General features: G+C 45.2%; 1 protein-coding gene across 4 annotated transcripts in view; it reads left to right on the top strand.

The window, feature by feature from the left end:
* Positions 1-17,584, top strand: part of CCDC68 (coiled-coil domain containing 68) — a 459,254-nt gene that overhangs the window by 127,736 nt on the left and 313,934 nt on the right. The gene's annotated exons all lie outside the window — the stretch shown is intronic.

Here is a 17,584-nt window from a genome sequence, read left to right as displayed (position 1 = left end):
GATTCATAACATTTGCACTGGCGTGTGAGATCTATGTGGCCTCTAGATGCAGAAATTGCAAATGGGCATGGGAGAGAGAGAAAATAATGTATTCACAGGGGACAGGTAACACTTTCTCTAGCGTGACAGAGGTTTGTGTGGAGAAAACTGGTAGTATGACCTCAGGAATTGGATCCTGTGTTAGGGCGGGGCACGGAGTGAAGACAGTCACTTAGCACATCGCTTTGCCAAGTGCTGGGTTGCATACACTCACTTGCCTCTTCATAAAGTGCATACATTCCTGCACATGTTCTCACTCATATGCTGAGAAAATTAAAAACTCAGCAGCCCTAGAGAACCATGCAGTACATAAAATATGGCCCTAATAGTTACGCTGTGTTGCGTTAGCCTGTGATTTCCAATGCCAAAGAGCTGTGGGTGTAGGGCTGTATTAATCGGTGAGATCATGCTTTGCCAAGTGTGTGCTGTTGTTGCAACATTGCCATACAACAAAGTGTTTATGTGGATGTGGAAGTGTAGGTCGAGGCCATAGATGATGAAGGGAGCCCCTTGAGATGAGATTTATTTTTTTAATTATTTTTTTCAAATCAAAGAGATGTGTGGGAAGTGTCAGGAGGCATGTTTTGCCCATATGTCTCTGTTGATGTGAGATATAGGTTGTGTAATACAGACCACCCTGCCAGGTAAGGTGCTTTTGATCCAGATCCTCTCCCAATGCCCTCGCGTGACTGGGCCATGTGCTGCTCTGTGCTCCAATAGTACACCTTCTTCGTACGTCCTCGCTGTGCATGCCCTCATCAAATGGTGACTCATTCTAGGGCATTAACTTTCCATATTTGACCCTATTGGCACCTGCAGGTGCACTAGCCCTTCTCCACTCAATCTCTTCCTCTGTAAGTAACTTTCCTACAATATTGTTATGCTTTATTTCTACTTTATTCCTTCCTCTGCAGGGATTCCCTTCGATGTCCCCCAATTGCCTCACTTTCACCGCCCTTTAAGCCCTTCTCCCTTACTGTACAGATTTCTTCTTTTCTTGTGCATCTTTCTTTCATTTTCTTTCTCCAAATATTCTAGCTTTTCAAATTTCTGTTAATCACTACTCTTCTACCCATTCCTATAACCTATCTAACCTTATCTTTATGTTTCTCTTTCTCTCCGCCTTCTTTATTTTCCATCAGATTGTGGAATGCCTGGTACATCTGTAACAAGTCTGATTCGATTCTTGATCTTTTCCTCCGACTATATCTAAATGTTATCTGCCTTACTGAGGTAGGAATCTGACCCTACTAACTGCAGGGGTCAAAGTGTTAAAAAGTGTTAAAGTACCGGAGCTATGTACCCTGATGTCTTGCCCCGCTCCCCACTGGCCCAATAGCTGTGATATGCCTTTCCTCCACTCCGCACCACTGTGTTTTACAACTGTACTATTAAAGACTGAAAAACACAGTGAAAGAAAATACGTCTTGAACTGACACCATTACTTTGTCATTGTCTCCCATAGCGTACAATTTCATATACCCTCTACTCGCCCTCAATTCACATCTCCTGAGGGACTTGCCAAAGACAAAAGACTCTCCTGACTCCCATCCATTACCTACACTCACAGCTGTGACTGCAGCAATTTCATGTTAATTGGTTTCTTAAATGCAGAAGAAAAACACTGATCACTGCAGGAGTAGATATGAGGTGGGCTCAAGAATGGGCTTTATGTCTCAGCAGAGTACTGAAATAAACAGCCAACCATCAGCTCCAAGATGTCTAAACTGGATGTGAAATTATAGCATATGCAGCAGGCCCAGGTTCAAATCCTCAGTAAGGGACGGCAAAAATCAAATGTGACCTTTGGCTGACATCCAGGAATGGTTCTCGGCTGACAAACAGTAAGGCAACGATGGCTGATGATACCAAAAAGTATAGGCACTCTGTACCCTTTAGTTCCCAGTTACTTCAGCCTCTGACTACTTGTGCCTCTGACCACTCTTCCATTGCAAACCTTTCTCACTCTCAACTTAGTGGCAAAGGTGGTGGAGTTGACATTCTTTACCCCTCCTCGGTTGTTTCCCTGCCTCTTCCTCAGTACTCTTCTTTTGAACACCTTGTCTCTTCTCTACACCCCTTTTTCCTTTCCTTTACAGGCTGCCAGGTCCTCTTCAAACCTTTCTCAAAGACCTTCACTCTCCTAATCTTAATATTGACCATTCTTCTTCTCCTCTCCTTGCTCTGCTGGATTCTTACCATCTCAGTCATATTCAGTCACCCAATTATGTCTCGGGTTCATCTCTTGTTCTTCTGTTTCATTTCAACACTGCAGTATGTGTCATCCCTCATTACTCTATTGATCAATTCTTCTTTTATCCTGGTCTCCCACTTACTGCAATAGCTTCACCTTCCTCCTCTATTTTTTCTTGTCACAATCCGTGTTCTTTTCAATCCCTTTCCTTTGCTTCACTTGATGAATGGCTTCTTCTGTCCTCTTCACACTAGACTTCTTTCCACTCTTGCCTTCCTCTTCCCTCTTTCTTTCTCCCCACTATTGCAAACCCCCCACAACCATGGTTATCTCTCTTGTTGCTCTCAGGACCTCAATTCATAAAGTTGAACACTGATGGATGAAACGTCAATATCGAATTGCGGTTGCTGTCCTCTCCACTAATGACTATTTTTAAGACTCCTCTGCTTGAGGCTCATTCTGTCTAATCTCTCCCCTCTCCTCTATCCTCTCTAGCTCCTTTTTTCTTCCTTCTAAACTTATGCCAATCATACGGCCTCTTCTCTTGATTCCATCCCCTCCCCATTGACCCCATCTATCTTCAACCTATACCTTTCCTGTTTTTTTAAAAAACTTTTTTTTTATCTCTCCCACTCTACATCATACTGTCCCTCTTCGTTCAAACAAGCAGTCACCATTATGTATTGTAACTTTCTGGAATCTTAAGTTCTATTTCTCCTCTCCCCCTTTCTTTCCTAGACCGGGGTCATCTATATCAGCACTAGTTCTACCTCCTTTCCAGTCTGGTTTCTAACCCGCTCTCTATGCTGCTTTTCGTGGTTGTAATTATTTTCTTTCTGCTCATCATGATTCTCTCTCTTCAGTACTTAGATATATCTACAATATTTTTTACAGTCCTTCGCCCTACTCCTCATTCTTCTCTTGGAATGTCTGTCCTTCACTGGTTTGGCTCTTTTTTTCTCTCTGAGCAAACCTAGTCTGTGTCCTGGACTGGCTAGATCTCATACCCACGTCCTCTCCTTTATGGTGTTCCTCACCTGTTCTTGGTCCACTACTGCACTCACTTTATTCTATTCTCGGTCTTACCTTATCACTTAATGTAATCTTTCTTGTTACTACTTTTCAGACGATTGTCTGATCTTTTTCTTTTTTCATCCTTTTCTGACACTCTTGATTCTTTTGTCTCAAACAGTTTCTCTACCACCCAATCCTGAATGTGTTCTCATGTCTCATTTCATTCTTACTCACTTTCCTGTGTCCTTACTTCCTCTCCACCCGCCCCACCTGCTCCTGCTTTTCCTCCCTTTCTTCTCTTTCTCTGCATTTGCTCATAATCCTGGCATCACTTTTGACTCATTTCTCTCCTTTCCCTCACATATTTCCATCACTGCCTGCATTTGCAGTTTCCATCCCCACAACATTTGTTGTACCCTCCCCTCCCGTTCCTTTCATTTCAAGCCACTAACGTTATTTCCTTTATTTTCTCTTGCCTCGATTATTGCTCTGCCCTTTTGTTTGGTCTTCCTGTTACTCACTTTACTCCTCTTTACACTGTCTACAATTCTGCTTCTGTATCCTCCTCTTTGTCCACTCACTCCTCTGTGTTCGCTTCTGTCTGTTTTGTTCCTACCAATTTACACTTGTCTTCCTTTTCGCTTCCTCTGCATTGTTTACAAATGCTCTTGCTGCACTCTATTTTCCCCCTTGTTACCTCTGTACTCTCCTATGCATTGTCTTAATTAGGTACTATGTATATTTGTAGATACCTTTTCAGTGTGTGCATTTGTTTCGTGAACTTTTGGTCGATAGGATGTCACCCTGTTTTTTTGTTATGGGGCGGTACCCTTCATACCACTCTGCAGCACACCACCCCCATCTCCTACCCCCACATTCACATTTGCATATACACATACATGTATGTTGGTTTTGATCAAAAGTGTACTCATTTAAACCAGTGTCTACAAATGGGTGTATTGGACGTCATTATCAATCCTTGCATATTCTTTCTGTTGCTTAACTGCCTTGCGCCTCATTTCGTTTGCTTTCTTTTTCACTTTTAGCTCTTAAACATTGGAACTCGCTGTCCTTACCTATCCGTTCTTCACCGTCTTTGCATAGATTTCCTTCATGTCTTAAAAACGTGCTGCTCCCCCAGCAGTTGACGTTAAGACTTATCACGCATTTATCTTCTTCACGTCATGTACTGTTGTTGAATTTAATGTACCGCGCTTTGGTGAAAGCACTTTATAAATCTCAATAAAACAGACATACTTCCTAAAATAAAGTAATATGGTCCATCAGGACATGAAGTGTGATGAATTGCGGGTATTTGTCTCTTCAGTCAAGTTGGGCCACACTGGGAAAGACTCCCCGTTAGGGGGCAAGGACTACCATTCCTGTGAGGAACTCTCTCGACCACATATTGAAGCCACATACATGGGACTGCCCGCGACGAAGAATGTGACATCTTTATATTTGCCTGAAGGCAATGCTGAAACAAACCAATATGAAAAAGGAAAAGATGGCTCTTAAGGAGGGAAGTATTTTTAACTGGAATGAGTGGAAGAAAGAGAGAATATCGTACACAGAGGAAGCCCCCTGACATCACACCTTGGAGTGGCGAAGCAGAGACAAGCCGCGGAGCCTGTGACTTTCGCAGACGTGAAGAATGCCTGTGCGGGACTCCGGAGGCCCGGTGCATACAACGGAGAAACCATTGTGAAGTGGGAGAGAGGAACTCTGTACCAGGTGGTGGCAGGACGCCCGGGCAATGACTCCAAGACTATTCTTGCTGGGAGTGTGAGCAGGTCCCTATCGCCAGCACCCGCATTTGGCTGTAGCCATAGGGGAGCGTGAAAACTGGTCACTGGCAAATGTGAGCAATGAGAAGCCAGAGGCTACCAGAGTGGGTGCCAAGCCCTGCAAGGTTCCCCTGCATACACGGATGTACAAGGGATAATTGTAAGTGTAGAAGGCCGGTGGGACACTATTCTATACCTGGAGAAACTCATCACAGTCATAAGGACGAGATACTAAATATAAGACTGTCAAAAGAGAATTGTAAAAACCTGACAAAGCTAGTAACAAATAGCCCAGTTGGGAAATTACAGGAAGACTTGTATTATATGAAGAGCAAAACTTGTTCCAGTCACAAGTACGCGATATTACCAATAAGACCAGCTAATTGAAGATGTGAAAAACCTATAAAAAGGGATCTAATATTCCCATGCGGGAAACAAAGACTGCAAACAAACACCATCGGAGGAAGGGAAATTACCCTATGACTTAATATGTGAACATTGGAGAGAGCACGGCATTATCTTGTGTACTGAAAGATGTGAGAAGACTGGCACGCGAACAAGATCGAGGAAGAGATATTCCAAGAAAGAGAACCCAGTAAAGGGGGGAGTTATAATGTGGATAATGTTATGCAAAGCCTAGGGAAGGGTGGACCCGAAGAAAAGGGATGCAAAGAAAGGCACGCGTGTAAGGGAGTATCTCGCGGTAGTGAACCTAGTATTCAAGAGAGTACAGGACCCACTAGTCTTTGGGAAGAAGTGGAAGAGCTCATGAAGGAGATCTCAAGAGACCATCAGGGAAGATAACTTTAAGAAACATCAAGAATGACATTTGTGCATCAAATAACCACAGGAGATAAAATCAAGACCCGAAGAGCAAGCCGCTACGAAGCATGCCGGAATAGAAACGAGACCAGGAGAAGAGACATTATTTTGGCTTATTTAGTGGTAGGGTCAAGTAGAGTTAGGTTTCGGACGGAGGAGGATTACTTTGGACTTCTGATGACAGACCAGCACCTTTTTAGTTAATTTAGATAGACAGGGTGATCCCTTTAGTAATGGGGAAAGATTAGTGTTTTTCTCATCAGTTTTATTAAAAGAAAGGGAAGCAGTCCTCTGTGTGTCCGACTCCTACTCTCGACCTGCCACAGAAGTCAATGACAAAATTGCACCCTGAGCATAAGTGCATACAGCTATGTATTAATGTGACAATCTTGATCTGTGCATACTTGACGTCATGAAGTACATGGACCAGAACCTTTTTTTCTCTCTCATGGCCTCATCCAACACCTACTTCAATTTCAGTCGCTGAATGGGTAGAATTGGCCTGACTGGAAATGCCACTAATTTCTAAAACCTTCAATTCGTGCATACAGCTGTCCAGTCCCGAAATGATATGTTCATATGTGCCAATCCCCAGCCTGTCTGTAATTGAGTGATCTATGTCAAAATGTAGACTTACCATATGTCTGCTAGGCATAGTGGGGCAGTTTCCATTGAACCCATTGACTTTCTGCATTTACCTGTGCATTCACCATGCCTTTTTGGTCCTATTTGGCTTTCTCCCACAGCCTCTGCTACACCCACCATTGCCTGGCGTACTTTATCTAGATTGCCATTTAAGTGACTCAATACTGCTGTCAAGTGTTTGCTGCATATCTTTTTATATATATATATATATATATGGGTCTTTCCGGCTGATCAGAGTTGTGCTAGATTGTAGGTGAGCTCTTTACATTTCTCCTGGACATCCTTGGCGTAGTCTAGATCACTGGCGGAGCTCGGCTCGCCTTTGGTTGTAATATTGTCAGTTTCCTCATCCATCACCCACTGTGGTGGCTCCATTTGAGGGCTTCTACTCTGCGGTATGGGGATCACTGTTGGTTATTCATTTTGTGGTATGCTGGCGTCCTCAGGATGGTCATCTGTATAATACCATACAGTGTGGCGGGCCAGTGCACATGCATACAGACCGCTTCTATAATAGCTATTATTGAGTTTGGCGTCTGGCCATTCTGTAGCCAGCCTGTCACTAATGTCATATACCACTACTTCTGCATCCTCCCATCAACCAGTAAACTAGGGCTCCCATTGGGACACAGATCATGTTTGACTTCTGCACCAGCCATTCTGAAAGCCCTAATCATGATCGCGATAGTAGTGTATTCATTGCCTGCCGTAGTTGCTTCTGTGCGTTTCTTTTCTCCTTCTGAAACTGACCTTCTTCTAGGGATGATGTATGTAGCCTATTTGTTTTTATTGTAGTCTCCTGGCTGAATGGGGCCCCCTGATTTGCCGCCATATTTAACTTACCTCACTGTTTGCATCTGTCAGATTGCTGGATGATCTCATCATATAGGTATGGGCATGTTTTCGTTGTTTAGCCATTTTTAGTGATGTGCTCCTGTCTCAGTATTGTGTTTTTGTGCTGCCAGGCGGATTGTTCTTACATACGGCCCCTTATACATAAAGGAAGGAGCCTCATGATCGAGACCAGCAGAACCTGCTTCCCCCATGACTCATCGACCTCAAGCTCCTCCAGCGTTGTTTTGTGCACAACTCATCTGCTTTGAAGAATCAGGAATGTAGCTTATGTCTGTTTTGAATGAAGTCCCCTTTCTCCGGATACTCCTGCTTTTTTCTCCCCACCACGTCTACGTTTCCCCAAGAATCGACTCTCTCATTATAAAGAGCTCTACAAAAACACAAATAAATAAAACCCTTATGACTTGTTGCCACCCTCTTTTCTGTGTCTGTTTCAATGCACGTTTAGAAGTGATGAAGTGTGTAGAATACGTCATTCCGCACCCGTACGAGGAATGGGGAAGTCACGGCAGCGAACGGTGTAGCATCCTTGGAGAGTGAGAATATTCTCCAAATCAGGCCACGTTCAGCTACTTTTACTCTAAAGGGTGGGAGCAAGAAGGTGACTGCCGAATGCAGGTTACCATCTTGTCCCTCTTCCTGGTCCGTCTTAAGTAAGGATATGAATCTATCCTGCCAAAACCTCCTTTTTGTCGGTCTCTATATGAGACCAGACACTTCTCGAACTTTCCTGTTCGTACTGTGATTAGCGAAAAGTTATTTGGTGTGCAATAACAGAGTTTTTTAAATCTTGTATGGTGGGAGTGGGATGGATCCAAAAGCGGTACCAATTTAGAAAACGATGCATTTCTGTTGTGTGTGTGACTTTTAATGGCATTTTGACAGTGTATTTATTTTATTTTTATTGTATTGTTTAAAACGCGGTCCTAACTCAAGAGCAGCCAAGCACTGTAATAGTGTGTGTAGCCAGCATTTGGGCTGGCATAACAGTAGCGCAGTACTGGGAGTTGAGGTTTGTGTGTTCATTGGAATTAGCACGAAAATTCATGTGTTTTGTGAAATTGGAGAATTGTGGTGACATTCCGAGCCAACACCAGGATCGAGTACCAGCATGACAAGAAAAAGATTTTGTGTGGGTCCTCTGTTTGTGGATGAGTTGTGGTTCAATTGGGTTGGTTGATTTGCAGCACCCTGGGCGTGTCACTGAATATGTGGAGTTTAGCTGTCAGGTACGCTTGTATGCTACTCCTGACTGCTTTGCAGATGATACATGCAGTCTAGAACACTACCCTGGCCTGGAGAGGAAGCCAATATAGTGCGCGTAGGATGGGGGTGATTCGGTCAATTTTCTGTGCACCTGTAATAAGATGTACTGCAGCGTGGTGGGATGTTTTTAGTGGAGCCAAGTGAGCAGCTGTGAGCCTTGTCAGGAGAGCATTTCACCCATCGATGTGCAAGACCACAAGGGCCTGCATTACAGTCTGAAATGCTGCATCGGATGAAGGGTTTGATTTTTCAATGGGTAAAGATTCAGAGGCAGCCTATTTTGGGCCTTATTGGCTATGTGTTTCTGGATAGACCGACTGCTGTCAATGGTGTAACCAAAGGATTTTACTGAATCCAAAAGTTGTGGATCAAATCCATATGGGCGCCTATCTTTGTTGGACAAGTAGTTTTTTTAGCAGGTGTACTGATGAGGACTTATTTAATCTTGGATGGGTTTAGTTTGTGGTAGGCAGTAGACCTCTAGTATAGGATGATGGTTTGGAAATTGCAGAGACAAATGATGCCCTGTGCGCTATTTACTCTCATCTACAACTGAGTATCACCCACATATTGGTGGATGGCTGTATTGGGATCTTTAAGGAGAGTGCCCAGAGGCTCCATGTAAAGGTTAAAAAGGGGGGGCGTGGCTAAGGAGCCATGTAGGAGGACGTGCTTTCCTTGACGCTCCTGCGATCTGCACATCATCCTGCAAGAAATTGCATAAATACTCATGAAAAAGTCCTATAACTGGAGGATTGAGCGTATGAAGCTCTGAGACACGTGAGGATATAGTGTCGAGCGGATCAATGTTGTGCCTACGACGCTAGATGCAGAAGAGCCCGAGGTTTGGCCGAGGCGGCGGGGAAGTTGGCCACTGCTAGATAAACAAATGAAACAACGAGCAGAGACGGATTGAAGGTCACCCCACAAAACTATCAGCAAGCGCATGGCAAGAGTGCCCGGGACAGAGGACAGCGTCGGCCGTGTGCACTGCGGGTATAGATCACACTGTACGCCCTGACCGGAGACCAAGGAATGCATAGCCCACATGAGAGGCTGATTTCGGGGGCTGCAGATTGAGCACCTGCACTGACTCGGAGTGGCCTGCGCTGGGAGAGCAAAGCGTGCGGGGGAGTGACTGGGTCTGAACAAGATACAAAGTGGCCACAGTCCTGAGGTTGACGTAGGCGAGCTGCCACAATATACATCGGGCCCCGGAACGGAGACGAAGCCTGCACCTGTGAAGACACCAAGTATCAAGTGCGATTCACTCCGCACTCACGGCTGTAATGGATTAGTCTGGGGGCTCAATGCAAGGCTTCATTTCAGGATCTCCTCACAACATACAATTGTCGAACACAGTTGGGGAACGGCTGGCTGCGCATTTAGCAGAAAGCTTGCAGCATCTGTCGGCATACCCAACAAGTGACGTGGGCAGGGGTACAGCCATAAATCAACAGAACGCTGAGAGGAAAACAGCCACACACAGCAGCCACACACAGCAGCCACACAAAGCATGCATGCAGTCTTAATGGTGCCCGGAACACGAAGATATTGAACACGAGATGCACGTGAAAGCACACTAAATGGCAGCCCAAATTAAAACGCCTACAACCAAGAATAGTGTTGCGAACTGCCCCCGGCCCAGCAGTTGAGGACCCCCAGTGATCAGAGGTAACCCACAAGGTGAAGCCAAGAACCCCTGGAAACACGAGAAGTTCCTTGTCTCTGGGGCCAAAACCACACTATAACGTCCCTGGACTCATTTTAGCCCCCTGGGAAAGGTATGGATTATTGAGGGCTGCTAAGGGACCTGGAGGAGCCTAATCCCATTGACTGAACAACTTGCATTGTGAAGGCGGGCCGCGAAAGGGATGATCACACAACAGAACCTGTAACTGGCCACGGTGAACAAGCCAGCTAGAATGGGTATTGGCAGCTCAGCTATGGAACAACCTACCGGATCCATTGAGAATGGAAAGCAGCCAAGTGTGGGGACCGTGCACTGAGCGTGAATACTGGAAAGCACGAGGCACATGGCCGAGCTGGGTGGCGGATGGTGCGGGAGCGGCCTCAGCAGACATAGACAGTGGTGCGCAGAGTATAAGGAGTCCAAGAGATAGGTGGCCCGACCGGGACCAATAGCAATCTACAAGAAGCAGTAAGGACAAACGGAAACGTGGGAGGACACAACCCACCAAAGATATAGCTCAGCGTATGTGAATCCATACGGGGTACTTCAAGCATAGCCCAGAGCTGGAGTGACTCACAAGTGGCACGGCGGGACAGCGAGACAGAATTGCCACACCAAGAACAAAGCAACCTTGGATACTTGACCAAGATTTCAAGATGGCAGGGAGAGTAATCAAGGGCAAAAGCAAACCACCAACGATAGAAGCGTTTGCCAAAGACGCAGCAGTCCCCAGCGGCGTCGGCGTACAGTGGGGCAAATGCACCCACAGAAAGTTCCCCAGGGACCGAAAACCAACAGATACTAACGGCTATAACGGAGCTAAAAGACTCATGGGAGATAGAGCAATGGCGGACCTGCGAACCTCCTTTCAGGCTAAAATAGACGCAGTGGGAATAGAAGTCAACCTGCTGAGACAAGACATCAGGGCGCTGGCGGACAGGACAAGCAGTCTGGAGAGTGCGGTCAAAACTAACAGACACCAGCACTGGTAATGCAAAGGAGGTCCACATACTAAAGCAGCAAGTGGCTAACCTGGAGAATCGCGCGGAGGAAGCCGAAGGAAGGGCGAGACGGAATAACATCTGTGTGGTTGGCCTGCCGGAGGGAGAAGGCCAGGACCCTACGGATTATGTTGAGAACATGATCCTGCAGGAAATGGGGGGCCGACAAACTCTCGCATGGATTCACATTGGAGTGTGCCCATAGAGCCCTCATGAGAAAACCGAAGCCTGGAGCCCCTCCCAGTGCAATAATTGCCAAGATATTGAACTATAAAGACAGCGAGAAGATATTGGAGTACTTTCGGAAAGGAGGAACGATCGAAAGAGCCTCGGCTACTATAACAACGTATCCTGATTATACTATGCTGGTCCAGAGGCAGCGGTATAGCTACGTGGCAGTAAAGAGGAGGCTGCGCACGGCTGGCATCAAATATATGCTTCTGTACCCTGCAAGATTGAAAGTACTGCATAAAAGCAGAATGTTCTTTATTGACACCCCAGTGGAAGCCGCGACATGGCTGGACCTACAGGGCTGTCCGGAACGAGATGCGGAACGGACCCAAGAAGAGCACGATAAGTGATTAGGATGTTACATGTATATTGGGGTATCACATAGCGGGGTATCCCAGTAGAGATTTGGTAAAGACTCTGTTAGACGGGAACGGATGGGTAGTGTTGAAGCTAGGACATGTTATCCTTGATTTTGCTGAAACTTGACGGACTGGAATAACACATGAGTAAACTGTATAGCGATGTGTGATTGAATTGAAGCACATGGGAGCGGCAGGACACAGCACCTTAACCCCCCCGAGTAGCAGTAGAAGTAGCAGGATAGCCATTAGGGCAACCTCACCCTGCTGAGCTTTGAGTACAGGCTATTGCCAGAAAGAGCTAGATGCGGGGGTGCCTGAGATCCATGGATGAGGCTGGGCAACAGTTGGGGTGGGGGGGGATAAAGTCGGGGAAGGGAGGGGAGAGAGGAAGGGGTGTTAGGGGTGTTTGGGGTGTTTGTAGTTAAGGGAAGTTTGAATTGGGGAACAAGCCTATATAGACTGAGATGGAAGTGGGATCTGGACTGCACCGATGGGAGGGGAAGGGGGAACTCTAATGGGGGACCTTAAAATAATTACGTGGCATGTCAGGGGACTTAAAGAGGAACAAGGCTAGGTTGTACCTGCGCAGACAAAAGATAGACATTGCACTGTTGCAGGAGACTCACCTGACATGGGAAAAGATGGAGATGGTTGTGAAAAAATGGAAAGGGGTTGTGGTGGGCTCGACATATTCTGCTTATGCTAGAGGAGTGCTCATCTGGGTGGCGCTGCATGTCCCATTTCAACTGTTGCGAGAAATGGCAGACACGTATGGGAGGATGGTCATACTGAGGGGATTGGTGGAGAATAGGGAGATAAGCATTGTAAATACATACTCTCCCAGTCAGAATACGGCCGCATATTTCAGAACTCTGTGTACTAACCTTATCATGTGTATGGGGAGCGCAGTGATCTGGGGTGGGGATTTTAACTGTGTATTAAACCCCAGGGTGGATAGATCAGAATCCTACGGTTGGCGCAGAGAGGTTTGAGGTTGGTGCAGTCTCACAGGTTGCGGTTTCTGCGCCACTGTTTCTCTAGGGCTCTGATTGAGCTGTGTTGGAGGCTAGCTCGGGGTTGTAACAAGGGGCAGAGGATTTGGTCTTATCCTGCCTTGTTTTTAGGTGCACATGATTATTGTCCATTTTCATAGCAGAGTTGTTGAATATTCTAGGAGGCCCGAGGCATTCCCTGTTGTGAGGCAGTCTGCAAAGTGTGATTCTATCTCATTGGCCGAGAACGTTTTGAATCAGCTGCGTTGTGAGGAGGCGTTTAGTCGGACCTTTGTAGGGTGTAGTCGAGTGGGTGAACGATAATGATCAGGCAGCATGGTGAAACCAGTCAAGAGGGATAGGGTCTGCCCGGTAATGTGGTAGGAGGCGATGAGAGGACCAAGTCTAGAGTGTTACTTTGTTGTGTGTGGGGAAGAGCACAATTTGCTTAAGGTCATTGGAACTGGTCAGTGCCAAACGTGTGGTTGTCAGTCTGTGACTCGGGGATGTTACAATCCCAGAGAAAATCATTATTAGAATGTGCTAATTTGGTAGAGGCGAGTACATTGGAGATGTAGGCAATGAAAGTCACTCCTGTGGTGTGGTCCTACATGAGGGAACTGGCAGGAGAGTGATTCAAATTTGAGGGGAGGATGGAGCATGGACAATTGCTCCTGTGGATGATTGACACCCCGCCTATAGCCCTTCCTGGCCAGTTTGCATATTGGATGCAGTAGCTTTGGGGAAGGAGGACATCGAAAACATGTGGTGAGTAAGGGGTGAACCATATTTCAGTGATGAGGTATCAAGGTTGTACGAAATCAGGTCAGTGATCTTTGTAGCGTTAGCGACTGCTGAGCGAGCATTGATCAACCGGAGAAGGCGTGTGCTTGTTGGTGTTGGATCGGGCAAGTCCATCCCTGTTTCTCCCTACCTGTACTCCAATGCAATAGTTTTGGCTTATAGGTATCGCAAGTGACACCCAATAGCCAAACAAAAAGGGCTTGCTTTTGCTGAAATCAAGAAGAAATATAAATGGGATTGTAATGAGAATTGTAGTCCCAAATTAAAAGTTCTTGTTCATGCTGCTGATTGAATAAACCAAAAAACAAAGTGCATAATTGGAAGCTTCCATGATTTTATTAAATCTAACTTTGATCTTTTGACTTATTTTCTTTTTCTTGTAGGCAAGCTCTAATTGGTAAGAAGTTGTCTTGTTGGCCTGCAGACACCACTCCCATGTTGTATTTTTTTTGGTGTTTGTTCCTTATTTTGGTTGGTGTTTGTTCCATTTGAAAAAATAGCAAAGAAACTCCATGACCATGCTATCTCCATTGATAATTATAAGCATGGAATGTTTTCACCTATTATAACAATGAAGAGAACACCTTAAATTGATAACTAACACACACTATTGCCTTTCTGTGCAGTTTTTAGTTTTAGACATCTTTATGGTCACATTATGATTGTAGGTGGGGTTTGTGTATTTCTGCAAGGGTACAACCACCATTGCTTGCTGATTCCTTCCTGTACTTCAAATATCCAGTCATTATTGGATGTTAAACCCTTGCCTGCCCACTTGCCTGGGCTAAGGTTACAATCTCAACTTTTGTAATGCTCCTTTTTTCATTCGATGCTGCATTATGCAGTGTCTTGGCGGCGGCAAATAACGGTTATGCTCACCTGGTATCCCCGGGGATGCCACCCAGCCAGTTGGCCGTTGGTGCCCTTCCAAATGATTCCCTGGTGTGGTCTCGGTGTCGATGGGATTCCGCCTGGAAATGAAGACTATATTAGGACTGGGCGACCAAGGTAAGTTTTTCCCCACCTCCCTTGTGTTTCCAGCCCCTCCAGATTCTCTTCTCACCTGGTTGTCGGAATGGGTGGGCTCTCCGTCCTGCTCTCTGGGCAGGGGCGCGTTGTCTTTTGTGGGCGCGGGCCCACTTCACTGACTGCTGCCCTTGTAGTGTCTTTCAGGTAGGTCTTATTGCGATTGATGGCGTCGTAATTCTTTCATGCCTTTTCTCTGTTCTAAATGTGTCTTATTTTAGTCTCCCTAGGAGCGCGGAGTGTCTGCTTGGAGAACTGGACATGCTGGTTCTCACCAGGAGATGATGGCGCGCTATAGCGCTATGATGCGGTAAGGAGGCGCTTTGCGTAGCGCAGCAATGTCTTGTCCTCACTGACCTGTGCTTTTCTCTTTTCATAGGTTGCAGTGAGTTCCCAGCGCAGATGGAGTTCCGGAGCTATGCCGGCTGAAAAGCAACCAACCAGGTAAGTCTTTAAGCGCTTTGCGGTTGTAATGTCTCCACTAACTCCTATAATGATGTCTTTCTCCTTTTCTCGGGTCCTTCGATCCGGGCGGTGAACTCCACCAACAGAGCTGCCCAGAAGCTGCGAGCAGTGAAGGATGGTGAATGCAGGTAAGATTCTGCTGCTAACGATGTTCTTGGTTTTTCTGCAGGTCCATAATTCACCAGGCTTGTGAGAAAGCTGGAAACAGTGAGCGTCACATTGCTAGAAGCAAAGTAACGCAAAGCGTGTTGTCTTGTTCGGTTGTGGTTTAAATAGCCACTGTAAAGTAGTCCTTAGCCCACCACACCCAAAACACTAGACCGCATAGCTTGGTTCTAGGAACCAAGCTATGTGGATGCCTCCATGTTGGCTGAACGCCTAAATAAAGTAGTTTCTCAAGCAGATGTCTTTCATTACTTTCTCAAGCAGATGTCTTTCATTACTTTCCTTTGTTCCTACTTGCAACACATCACTATTTGAAGAAAAAATCTGTCTTCACAGATTGTTGAGGAAATTAAGATTGAAGATGTTTTTCGAATCCGATTTGGATACAGAATCACAGGCCCTAGAGGATGACATCCTACAGATGCGCCCCAAGAGTACTTTCGACCCTCAGATTCAAAATTCGATCTTGGATCTCTTCGAGAAGAGTGTCATTAATGACCTCAAAAGAATTAATTACCATAGCACTAAACCAGTTAATATTAAGAATAGCCAACTTGAACATGTTGAACAGCTGGCTAAAGATGAAGATTTAACTATCAAACCTGCGGATAAGGGTGGGGCAATCGTGATCATGGATTCATCCTACTACACACGGAGATGTCTGGAACTACTTAACGACACCGTTACTTACACAAAACTTGATAATGATCCACTACTTAGAATCAAAGCCATCATCCAGAAAGCTATTGACAATGCTTTGGAAAACAACTGGATTGATTCAAAAACAAGTCAGTTCCTTATAAACAAATATCCAATCACGCCTGTGTTCTATGGCTTACCAAAGGTTCATAAAGACAACATTAATCCGCCACTCAGACCAATAGTTGCGGGAACTGATAGCATATTTGACCCATTGGCCATCTATGTGGATCGTTTACTTCAACCTCTAATCCAGGAAATACCAACCTACCTGAAGGACACTACAGACTTCCTCAACTGTCTACAAGAAATCATAGCCCTGGACACTAGCTGCATTCTCTTTAGTATGGATGTATGCAGCCTTTACACCTCTATTCCCCACATCGAAGGGGTTGATGCTGTACTCTGGCTCCTGTTGAATCATGAACATATAAGAGGGAACAAAGAATTTATTGTGGAATTACTGGAAATAATTCTTCACAACAGTTACTTTAGATTTCAGGGCCAATACTATGTACAATCATCAGGTACTTCAATGGGGTCGGCCATGGCTCCGGTTTATGCTAACACCTACATGTATAAATTTGAAAAAGAAAACGTGTTGGATCACCCATTTTGGTCATTTAAAATCTTGACCTGGAAACGTTATATAGATGATATCTTCGGTATCTGGTGTGGTACACGAGATGAATTGGATCTTTTTTTGGAACATCTGAATTCAGTGAACAACACAATCAAATTCACAATGGAAGTAGGGGACCCTTCATTACATTTTTTGGATGTGAGCTTACAGATCAAAGAGGGTCACATCGACACCACGGTGTACCATAAACCAACAGACGTGAATAATCTTTTACATTTCAGCAGTTTCCATCCTAAACCCATGCTCAAAAGCCTACCATTCAGTCAAATGTTAAGATTGAAGAGAATTATCTCAGACCCAGCAGGCCTTGACTCAGAATGTTCATTTCTAGTTGAACGATTTGGATCTAGGGGGTATCCAGATACTATCACAGGAGAAGCCCGCAACAGATCAGAGACCTTCACGAAGGAACAACTACGCATCCCTAAAGTCAAGGATAAGTCCACACCGCTACTCTACATTTCAAAGTACTCACGACAGAGTTTCCAAATCAGCAAAACTCTGCGTAAAAATTGGACCATACTACACAATGATCCCTCTCTCCTGAAATTATTTCCCAAAGCACCAATGATGGCCTTTAAACGTGGACATAATCTCAAAGATAAACTAGTGAGAGCGGAAAGACCTCCTAAAGACAAACAACTTGTACTGAGTACCATAAAGAAGGGTACCTTTCCCTGCTTGAACTGTACGAACTGTAACAATGTTATAAAAGGTGAAACGATATCTCACCCACAAACTGGGAAGAAATTCAAAATCAGAGACTTTTCCACCTGCCTCTCCGCAGGTGTCATCTACTCATTGAAATGTCCCTGTGGTAAATTATACATAGGACAAACCACAAGACCCGTCAAAGAAAGATGGTCAGAACACAAATCCAC

The sequence above is a fragment of the Ambystoma mexicanum genome, chromosome 6p (genome assembly GCF_040938575.1).
Source record: "Ambystoma mexicanum isolate Mex_15411 chromosome 6p, UKY_AmexF1_1, whole genome shotgun sequence".
In the NCBI taxonomy this organism is placed as follows: domain Eukaryota; kingdom Metazoa; phylum Chordata; class Amphibia; order Caudata; family Ambystomatidae; genus Ambystoma; species Ambystoma mexicanum.
This window is presented reverse-complemented; position numbering and strand designations above follow the sequence as displayed.